This window comes from Molothrus aeneus, chromosome 2, assembly GCF_037042795.1.
Source record: "Molothrus aeneus isolate 106 chromosome 2, BPBGC_Maene_1.0, whole genome shotgun sequence".
Classification (NCBI taxonomy): Eukaryota; Metazoa; Chordata; class Aves; order Passeriformes; family Icteridae; genus Molothrus; species Molothrus aeneus.
In genome coordinates, this window is record NC_089647.1 from 111266967 (window position 1) to 111278979 (window position 12013).

Genomic DNA, 12013 nt, shown 5'->3' on the forward strand with positions numbered 1-12013 from the left:
CCTGCTTCCAGAACTGAAACCAGCTCATTGCACTCCCCCAGACCAGTCTTGCACAGGAGCACCAGCATCCCTCTGTTTGCCTTCATTAAAGACAGCAGCTCACTTAAACACATGCACAGGAAAGCAACAGTTGATGCAGCTTTGGAGGAAGACTAATAAATGGACTCACTTTAACAGAAAAGTGAAAGACTTTTGTTGTGGCATGGCTGGTAAACCACAAGTGGAAAGCCCCAAGAGAAAACATGTGTTGCTACTTAGTGATCTGGATCCGTCTGTCCTGTTGTTAGATTCATTATTTAAATCTTTTTACCTGAGAGAGCTGAAGTATCTCTTTTGCTCAAAAAAGCATTCCCTTTTTCCAGCTACCCTGACTCCAACATCTGTTCTCAGTAGCTGTTGGGCTATGTCAAAGAAAACTTATTTGTTGCTTTCCCAGCTTACAAAGTGAATTTTTCTCATATTTGTAGCAAACATGCACAAAAGGTAACATTACCCCCAAGTGTAATTTCTCCAACCTCTCTCGTTTCCAGAGGAGCAGAAACTGCTCTAAAGAACAATTGAGTACAGCCTAACTCCACAGGGAGAAAACACCCCCATAGCTGTCAGGCTCTTGGGACTTTCCCTCTCAATATGTGGTGGGCATTAGGGCTTTCACCACCTCCATGATATGACATGGGATGGAATCATTGCAATCTGGTCCCCCTTGAGGATTATTGTGGAGCTCCTGGAGCAAGTCTGGAACAAGGGTACAAAAGTGATGGGGGGACTGGAGCCCCTCAGTGATGAGGGAACATTGAGGGAGGTGGGCCCAAGAAGAGACAACTGGGAGGGGACTTGAGCCATGTCTGTCATTGTCTGCAGGGAAGGCTCAGAGCAGGGAGCAGGCTGAGACATGGGACAAGAGGAGTGGGCAGAAACTGGTGGACAGAAAGTTCCACCTGAAAATGAGGAAGAACCTTTTGCTGAGGGTGGCTGAGCACTGGAACAGGAGGCCCAGAGAGACTGTGGAGATCTTCCCTGGAGATGCTCGAAAGCTGTGTGGACACAATCCTGAATAGCATGTTCTGGGGCACTCTGCATGAGCAGAGAGGTTGGACTGGATGACTGTGGCCCCTTCCCAGCTTCCCCGTTCTGTGTTTATTAAAGGCACCCCACATGTCCTTGGAGGTGATCTCTGCATCTGCCACCCCAGGGAATTACAGAGCAGTGACTTCTATGTCATTCATCTCTCAGGATGCACTTAGGTGACAACAGGTCAGTTTGTACAATTACCTTCCAACATGGGAAAAATGCTTCCAACATTTCCTGTGTAATCAGCACCACTTAGCATAATAACTGCATCTGAACCATGCTCCCTTGATGTCAAATGCAAGCCCTTGGCAGCTGCTTGTGACATTGTTGTTAATCACAAACTCTTTGTTTGTATATTGTTAGGGAAGAGCCTGTCTCTCATTTCAGCCTGGCACAGAAACTGCTAAGTAGGGATAGCTGCTCATATATCAAGGATGCTTAGGCTGCCCTTTGAACTCGCCCAAAATAGGTTCCAACAATTTACTAATAAATTACTTATTCGTTTTTCTGTAATGCCAAGAAATGCTGCTAAGGATGACTGGACACAGAGTCATGCTCAGAGTCACACAAGGCTGCCTGTAGCTGACTTGGTGCTTACACTCCTATCTCCAGCTTGCAGAGACCTTTTTCCACTTGCTGGACTGGAAAGTCTACTTTTTTGCAGCTTCTACCCCAGTAGACATCATAAGTCAACAGAAGCTGTTTGCTAATTTTGAATGGGATTACACTGCACACAAAAAAAAGATCACCTCTAAAAAATTTAGAAAGAGGAAAAAGATATCTTTAAATAATGTGTCAGTAAAAAGCAACAGTAACACAGCCATAATGTGGACAGGGAGTGACTGCAAATGTTTCCTTAATTTCTTCTGTGCTGTCACATGTCATCCCTCTTACAGGGCTGAGACTGCAGTTTCGAAACAAGATCAGATTTGCCTGCAAAAAGAAGTTTTCCACAGCATCACGCTGGACTAGAAGCAACTCTACACCTCTCAATTCATCTCTCTGTCAATCAGACTTACCATTATTGTGCTACCTAGCTTCTAAAATGCATCACCACTGCAGTTATCACAGTTACTGTAACTAAAAATAGGTCATGGAATAAAGGTGCAAAATGCCTGAACTGTAGCTAATTTTATAACAGTAGGCAAACATGAAATATCTTTATCACCTTGTTGGAAGTTTTATTAACCAGCTCAGATCAGTGTGATTAAATTCTGTGTCAGAAAAGGACTACAAGTCCTATCACAAACCTGGTCTTTCAAGCCCTTGGTTTGGTTTTCCCTGCCCTCATGAACTAAGTCTCAATATGCCCATATTTCCATCTGGCTGTATCTGCAGCACAGAGGGCTGCTCTTATTCAAGATATGTTATTGAATTCTCTTATCAAAACCATGAGAAAAATCCAGCTCTGTGCTTGTTCCTGACCTATTGCACAAAGCAGGAGGACTGGCCAGATAATGGCCACGCTTCCCAGGAGAATTCAGTGACTGATTCTGCACAGGGTGAGGCAGAGGGACACCACCCCAGGAAGGTCTCCTGCACTCCTGGCACCATGCACAGGAAGCATGCCCAGAAACTGAAGGACTGGAGAGGCTGAGGAAGTGGCTTTGGAGACAGTGAAGTCTCCAGGGGTCCCAGACAGGGTGAGCTTTGGTGCCAGGTCTCTTCTCAGCAGGTGAGGATCCCATTGGGAGTCCTGGACACAACCCAGTGCTGAGGGGTAAGTGCCTCTGAGCAGGAAAAATTAAAAGAATACATAATTAAACACATAAATAAATAAATAACCCCCAAACTTTGTGCAACTGTTCTGTTTAACTTCAGATTATCTGTTTATTTTTTGAAGTTGCACTGCTCATGACTATCATGGGGCAGACAGCTGCCTGCCCATGCTGTTTTGTATGGGACAGTTTGATCCAGCTGAGAGGAGGAACAAGAAAGCAAGAGGGAAAAAAATATTTTAATCCTCTCCAGCCCAGTGACAATTTGCCAGTCCTCAGGAGATGAAGGCTTGTGGGGGAAATTGATTGGTATTTAATTTACTTTTAGTGACAATTTGCCAGTTCTCAGGAGATGAAGGTGTCTGGGGGAAAATGATTGAGTTTTAATTTGTTTTTATTTAAAATAGCCCATAAAGAAGAGCTACCAAACATACACTCTGGCCAGCTGGAATGATTAACCAAAAGACTATCAGGCATGCACAGAGTGAGCCAGTGCCTTTCATCAGCATTTTAGGCAATGTGGCAGCTGCAGACCAGCTTCATATAATGTGTCTCAGCTTCATTTTTCAGCAATTCCTACTGAATCACAACATAATCTGGGTAAAAAATTATTTCTAAACAAAGTCAAAAAATGGTTCCTCAGAAACAGAAAACTTGGCCAAAGGAATCCACCAGAGTCAGTGGCTGCATTTATTGCATCAATAGACCTTCAAGTCTTGGGAAACAGTAGTAGATAATCCACGTGTCAAACACCTCCTCCATTTTATGCTTTATCAACTTTTGCATTAAAACTGGTTTTAGTGTTCCCAGGTCACAGATGCTCAGGCTCAAGCACCCTACAGCCATGAGGGATCCCAGGCACAAGGGGTGTGCCCCTGCCTGAATATTTTTCAGAAGATTTGGGGTGTGGTTGAAGGGCAGGACAGGAAAGGAATTGTTTGGTTTAGTCTCCAGGCAATGCTGCAGTAAACAGCAAGGAGGGACCCACTGACCTTTTGCACCTAGACAGAAACCAGGTGAGAAGCTGGCAATGGACCCTAAATCCCTCCTACAAAGGCCTGGCTTTACAGCCCAGCAGTTTTACTGATCTCTCACTACACCTTTTACAAAGCAAGCTATAATCTCAATCTCTGCACCCCCAGGTGATGGGGCAGAGCACCCAGCCTGGCAATAAACACTTGTATATCATATCTCTGATATATCCTATCTCAGCTGAAAGCTCCATGCAAGCACACAGCACAGTTGAGAGGTGAGCACAAAGCAGCCACATGCAAAAGTGTAGTGGAGCAGAGATAAAGTGAAATTCAGCAGCTTGCCAAATGCTGGTCAAATTTTGCAAGGAGATAAGCAAGAAAGCACATGGCTCCCAAAACACCCCTGTCTGAGTGGCAGGACTGTCACAGGCTGGATGCAAACACAACTGGAACATCACTGATTTCATTCACACTGTTTGTTTTTTGGGGAGCTGTGGAAACCCAGGGCACCAGGAATATTTCTGTGTCTGCTCTGGGGTTCCCTGACCCCCAGGGGAGCACTGACTTTGACCCTCATTCATGGAGAAAGTTTCCCAGACTTCAAGATAGACCAGAATCCACAAAAGTGTGAAATAGATTATAGAGAGCAGTGTAGCAGTATGTTGTGGATGGCAGCAAGATGGAGGGCACAGGGTGTTGTCCTGGGTTTCTTCTTCATGCTTCTCCTTCCTTCTTCTCCATGGGTTTGGGTGGCATTTTGTAATTGGGCAGAAAAGTCCCCATTGCAGCTCTTTGGGATCAGTTATTGGGTTAAAAGGGAAAATAATCCAGGTGTCAGTTCTTCATTGGAGAGTTCAGTCTTAAAAGACCTTGTACCAAGAGATTGTTGGCCATTTTGTGCCTTCTAATGAAAAGCTGCCCAACTCACAAGAGTGAGACTGTGTTACTGATAAGAAATAATAAACAGCTGAGTGTGAACACAAATTACTGTCTCAAGTGCCTTCAATCCAAACCCAGAGAAACCAATGACTGGTACTGGCACAGGGAGGGAATATTGATATTCCTGTCTCCCCTGCACCCCAACATGCCAAAGCTCATGTCCCTGTTCACTGCCAAGACAGCACAGACTATTTTTTGCCCTCTTGAGGAGCTGCTCCCCACAGGTTGGCAGAATACCAGCAAGTTAATTACACAGACAGCTATTAGGGCCTGCCTGAACTTTCACACTAGGAAAAATTGGGCTTTCTCTCAAAATACTGATTTTTAGGTAAGGTGAGTTCCAAGATCTGAAGAGTTGCTGCTATATTCCTCTCCCATCACAAAGTCCCTGCTCACCTTGCTGTCCTTGTGGGTCACAGCCACAGGGAAGGTGTTGCCTTAAGGGCCTTTGGACACTTACAGCACAGCAGGTGGTGCTGAACCAAACAATTTCCCCACTATTAGACCAACTTCTGATAGGTCAGGGGTAAAGGACTGCAGATAACAACTGCAGAATGGGCACTTTCATTGCTTGCTAACATTTACAGTGACACGTGACCCTTCAGAGACAAAAAACCCTCTACAAAATATAACAAGAGTGGCTGGATCTGCAGTCATGTTCAGAAATGAACACATCAGGCTTGACAAAGCTCACACAGGATAGCAGAGACCATAACTCTGAGAGCATAAACCAAGCTGTAGGATTTTTTTCCTCTTGGATCTCATGGTATCCCTGCCATGAAATGGAAGAACCGCTCCTATAATTAGCCTTACTAAGCAGTTGCATCACTGGAGGATTGCAAATGGCATTGCTGGGTGTGAAAAACGCCAGTCACTTGTTTTTAAAATTTTAAAAGTTGAATAGCAATAAAATTATTATAAAAATTGTAATACAATTCGAGTAATAATAATTTGGACAATTTGCATTAGGACAATATGAGACAATAGAGACAAAGAATTACAGATGTCCGGGTACCTTTTTCTAGGCAGCAGAGCCCAAAAAAGGACACCCATTAACAGAGGATTAACCCTTAAAAGCAATGGCCTGTTGCATATTCAGACACCTCAAACATGATGCATAAATTCCATTCAAACAAAGGATTCTGTCTGGTCAGTGTCAGCTTCTTCCTCTGAATCCTAACAGCGCCTTCGAGACAGGAAGAAGTTCATTTCTTCTGATAATGGAGCAATAAATTCTCTTTCTCTGAAAGATTCAGGTGTCCTGTGGCTGCTATCTCGCTGAGAGTCCTTTCTTTGAAAAAAGTATCTTACATAGCATAGTTTCTATTTGAACATTTTTTATAACCTGAAACTATATTTAACACACTACTTAAGGGAATTAATACAGCATTACTTTCTAACACAACACATATCATATTCACTTTAATATTTGAGAAAAGCCAATCATAAAATACACATTTTTCACACTGGGACTGTGCTGAACCTCCCCCAGGTACCTCTGCTCAATTCCTGGCTTACACAATTCACAGGCCCAGAGAGGAACCCAGTTACACCCCCAAATACTATTATAGTTGCAAATAAACTGGTTGGAATGTTAAATACCTTTCAAAAGGTGGGTGTGCTCCCTGCACATTTCTAAGCTGAGCAGAGCCTTCCCCCCACCTGATTAAAGCAGGTCCTGCCCAACTGAAATAGTCTGTTTTATGTCTTGCTTATGCTGGGAGAAAAGCAACCATACATGGAGAAAATTACATTTCCAACACCTCCCTGTGCTTTCTGCTATTCCCTAGGAAAATCCAGAAGCCTTGTGGCAAATACAACCATTAACAGCTTTAGAGAAAAAGTACAAATCCTCCCCTGAGTGTCTGAGATCCTGAGCCCTCGGGCAGCCACCCACTGCAGGGTAACCTGAAAAAAGGGGGGAATTGACTTCAGAGAGAAACAAACAGCTAATTGATTGGCCCAAAAGTTTTATCAGTTAAAGTAGTAGTAGTAGTAGCAAAAATCAGCTTCACATTTGTTTCTTTCTCACAGTCAAGCTGAATTTTTGTTCCCATCCCTGCTGGCATGTTCAGGTCATTAGGCCACAGTAACAGATACATATTTCTTGCCAAGTATCTCCCATTGCCAGGACTTACACATCTCTTGGACAGCAATGCTGCTGGCTGTCACCTCTTCCTTTGCAACTGAACACACTGCTTCAGTTTTTGCTACTATGGCTGCACCGTGAAAGGTCTTCCACTGTTGCTCAAGTGACTCAAAAGCCAGCATGGAAACTCATTAATTCTTCCTGTGTCTGCATCTGCCCTCACCCTGGAGTAAGAGTCCTCACCACACAAGGTATTAGCTAAATACGTGATAAAAAGGGAAACCAGACACAATCAGGGCTGGAAAGCCCCACTGAGCAGCCAAATCCAAAATGACAAATAAAGCACACAGACTCAGGTGCTCACTAGTCTCATTTGAACAGTCTTTTGGTTTCCACCTGAACTGGAGAAGGATTAAAGTTTATCAACAGGAAGTGGAGAAGGTGAGCAGGACAAGATACAGCTGGTCTGTACTGCCTTACTCAAACAACCTTGCTGTCTTCTGCTCAGAATGACAAATGGAGTTTGCATTTTCCTTCTGAGGAGGGCTTGGTTGAGATTATCTATATTATTTGGTTAATCTGATAACAAAATGAGGAACAGGGCAAAGAGAAAAACTCACATTTATTAGTTATACCAGCTACAATCACCAATATGAGATGAACAGCCAAAAAAATACTCACTTTTTGGAGAACTCTGCCAGCAGGCTTAGAAGCCATTTGGATAACAAACACAAGCAGAGAGGAAATAAACAACTAGAAAAAGGAATATTGCAAGGTTACAACATGCTATAATAGCACCAAATGAAAGTACACAAGTCCCTTGACCAGTCTGCACCAGTACTCAGCTGAATGCAAGCTTATATTCCAGATACAGGAAATTAAAATATATAAGCTATTCATTCTTCCATCAATTCACTTATAGATGATGAAAACAGTCTGGCTCTGATTTTGGAAAGGATCTGCTTGACAGTGTTTGAATTAGCACATGTGTGGGCAACTGTGTTTGGTAAAAAAAAGGGAGTTGTGTTCTGTGGAAAAGCAGGCTGTATTTTGCTTTAGTTGGAAACCTTTTATCAAATATGCAGGATATAGCAAATACAGGGAAGAAAGCACATTTATACACCCTTTTACATGCTTTAAAGCAGCATGACAAAGGTACTGATCATGTGAACATCTCCAAACACTGAAGTGAGGAGCCCCAGGGACTGAAAACCAACAAGACATTAGACAATGGCCTGTAGTAAGTGAGCCAGCTTAAGGATTTGTGTTGGCTTGGTAGCTTGTCTCAACAAGGTTTTGTTCTGTGCTTGTTTCATTGCAATGTGTAGGAAGCCAAAAAAAAACAAGCAAAAACATACCAAGAGGCCTGCATGGATGCACAAGGAGATCCTGAAAAACTCAGGCACAACAAGAAGCAGGCAGAGGGTGGAGCAGGGGTGGATGACATGGAAGGAAGGAACAGAGACGCTGTCTGAGCATGCAGAAAGGCGGTTTAAAAAAAAACAAAATCCACCTGGATTTTGATCCATTCAAGGTTTTGATGAGATGCACCAATGAGTGCTGAGGGAGCTGGCAGATATCATTGCCAGGCCACTCTGGATAATCCTTGATGGATGGTGGCAATTGTGAGCAGTGCCAGAGAGGTAGAGGAGAACAAACATCACCCCTGTCTTCAAGAAGAGAAAAAAAAGGATCCACGTCAGACACAAGTCAGCATTGTATCCTTGTGGCAAAGAAGGTTAAAGGCATCCTGAGCTGCACTAGGCAAAATATTGCCTGAAGGTTCAGGGAGGTGATCCCTTCCCTCTCCTCAGCACTAATGAGGGGAACTTCCGGAGTTCTGGGCTCCCCCATACAATAAATATATCAATCTAAAGGGGAGAGAGTGAAGGGCCACAAGGATGAGGAAGAGACTGGAGTATGCCTTCTGTGAGGAGAGGCTGAGAGAGCTGGGGCTGTCCTGCCTGGGACAGAGGAGGCTCAGGTGGGATTCCATCAGTGTATGGAAAAACCTCCAGGGAGGGTGCAAAGAGGACAGAGCCAGGCTCTCTTCAGAGGAAATGGGCCCACACAGAAGGCTCTGTCTGAAGATCAAGTAGGTGGCCTGGCTTGAGCAGGGGAGCAGAAGCAGATCACTTACAGAGGTCCCTTCCAAGCTCAACCACTCTGTGGAAAAATTATGACTGGGTTTTGAAAGCATACAGACATAACAGCACTCCCCTTCAGGTCACTCAACCCATGCTAAGTTTAATAGGATAATGTTGGAAGAACGGGAAGGCTAGGAAGAGAAAAATATTTCTTTCAGTCTTTTCTTTCTGTCAAGATAAACAATTATAAGCCAGTATTGCACTGCTGCCAGGTCTTAATTTTCTTCCAAGTTTGACTACACTCAGTGTAGCACAGTGGAACACTCAGCAATCACAGCACCTCTTCTGTCACATGAACTAGTGATGAGCCTGGAAAAAAAATCATCCCAAACAAAAACCAACTCCAAACCAAAGCTCAACCACACACTGGAAAGGTTTATCCTGGTGAGCAGTCACCACAGATCAGTATGACTCCTTTGTATTTATCACTGAAAATCAAATTGAGTAAAATCTGTATGGCCATGCCCACCAGACCCACAGCCTTCATCCAGACCATTAAATGACCACAAGTGTCTGTAGCTCTTGTATTTTTGTATGCTGAGTGTGGAAACCCAGGGCACTGGGAATATTTCTGTGTCTGCTCTGGGGTGCCCTGACCCCCAGGGAGCACTGACTCTGACCCTCATTCATGGAGAAAGTTTCCCAGACTTCAAGATAGACTGGAATCCACAAAAGTGTGAAATAGATTATAGAGAGCAGTGTAGGTGCATCACTTGGTGAGAAATTGAGGTTTTGGGGTTTTTAGTATGTTGTGGATGGAAGCAAGATGGAGGGCACAGGGTGTTGTCCTGGGTTTCTTCTTCATGCTTCTCCTTCCTCCTTCTCCATGGGTTTGGGTGGCATTTTGTAATTGGGCAGAAAAGTCCCCATTGCAGCTCTTTGGGATCAGTTATTGGGGTAAAAGGGAAAATAATCCAGGTGTCAGTTCTTCATTGGATAGTTTAGTCTTAAAAGACCTTGGAACAAGAGATTGTTGCCATTTTGTGCCTTCTAATGAAAAGCTGCAGAACTCACAGTAGTGAGACTGTTTTACTGATAAGAAATAAAAAACACCTGAGTGTGAACATGAATTACTGTCTCAAGTGCCTTCAATCCAGACCCAGAGAAACCCACAACTGGGACCCCCACAGCTGAGAGGTTTTGAAAGAATGGATTGGTGATCCACACCTGCTACCTCCTCCTGCAAGATGGGAGGACAGCAATAACATGAGAAAATAATGGAAGGCACAGAGGGTATCTAACACAAAGCTGGAACACAGTGGCCTTTCCATCCTCATGAGTTTTTTGGCTAGGTGGTACTTAATCACCAGGCAGGGCACTTGGAAGACAAAACACAAGAAAAACTTGTGTTTAAAGACATAGGACTTTCAAGGGATGTAGTGGAAAAGGCTGTTGGAATCACTGGACACACAGGGCAATTTCTTCAGCTGATAGTTTAAATTTAGGCTTGTTCAAAGCACGTAAAGAAGGAATTAGCCTATGAAGCATTAAGGTCACATCCTTAATCTTTGTTATGGAGTGATTTTCTTTTATCTCAAACAGGACATGGCACCTCTGAGTCAGATTCCAGCAACTGAGTTAACTTGGACAATACTTTTGCTGTTGTGAGAGGAGTTCTCAGAGTAGGATTAGGATCTTCCAGAAGAGTAGCACTCAGAAGAGCATGAGGGGGGAAAAAACCACAAATACAACTTTCTCTTGACATTAGTGCAGCCATAGATGGTTTTGGTACTTAATCATGAATTCTAGTATTGGAAGACTTCCACTTCTGTGTTTCAGTGCTAGAGAGAAAATAACTTCTACAAACTCACAAGTTTATTCCCCTGCTCTGTCTTCCACACATCTAAATATGAGTTGCATCAGACATTCAAAGCTTTCCAAAAGTGAAGTGCCTCAGGAAATACTCTGGATTATCACTGCCACAGGGGAGAATGAGCAACTCCATTACAGCCCTATTTGAGTGAGAAATTACATATTGCTCAAATACTACCATGAAGCTGACTGATTTGTAAGTCTTACTTTTAAAACAGTTAAATAGAGTGTGGGTGGCTTTGTTTGTTTTCTAGTATAATGAAAGATGATTTTCTAGACTTTTTTCAATTACTTAACTTCTAGCTTAATACCAAAAAACCCCCAAAAAATAATGAATCCCCAAAAATAAAAACAAGAAACAAAAACCAAACAGGCTTATTCTAAAGTTTAAGTATTTTTTGTATGAGTGTAACATGTTAATATTTAAATTCTTCCAGCATGATTAAATAGCAAGCTCTCTACTTAATCCAAGCAGAGAAGGAGCTGAGATAAATGAGAACAGTGGTTGTATTATTATTATTTCTTTTTAAGAGCAAGTATTATTTAATACTTTTTAATAATAATTCAAATCAATGGGTATGCCTTTTATGGCATGTTTATATAATGTAAAATTCAACTAATAGTGAATTAAGTGTGTGTATGCATCTGTAAAGTAAACAAAGGGAGATGTCAGAAGGATTCAATTCAGTGCAAGAGAGACTACCCAGAAACCAGAGTTTGAATAAGTGTTGAACAGAATACACCAAACATATTTTTCCACAATTGAATTGCTGAATTGTGCAATTATGCAACTATGTGAAAAAAAAAAAAAAAAAAAAAACAAACCACCCTAGTGAAGAAATGCCCTTGGCAGCAAATGCCCATTGAAAGGAAAACATAAATTTCATTATTCATTCCAATTTCATCATTCAAATTTCAATTTGAAATGCAACAGCAGACCATGCCAGACTCAGAGCTCAGCAACATGCAAGAGCTCTCAAGGAGAAAAAGAAAGGCTTCTGCCACGGCTGGCTGAAAACATAAGGGGTAAATATTGCTCAGAACCTGCACATCAGAAGCAGAGAGCCAGGGGAAAAGCAGTGCTTGATTCCAGAGCAAATAAAAGAAACAGCTTTTTTTGGCACTCTAGAGTTTAGAAAGGCATGCTTAGAAACTGCAAGGGGTAGAGTCAGTGCTCAGCTGTAAAGGAAACCAAATACAATTAGTTTTGACTGATGTTAATGTAAGATAAAAGTTTTTTAATTATTTTTTTTCCTCAGTAGA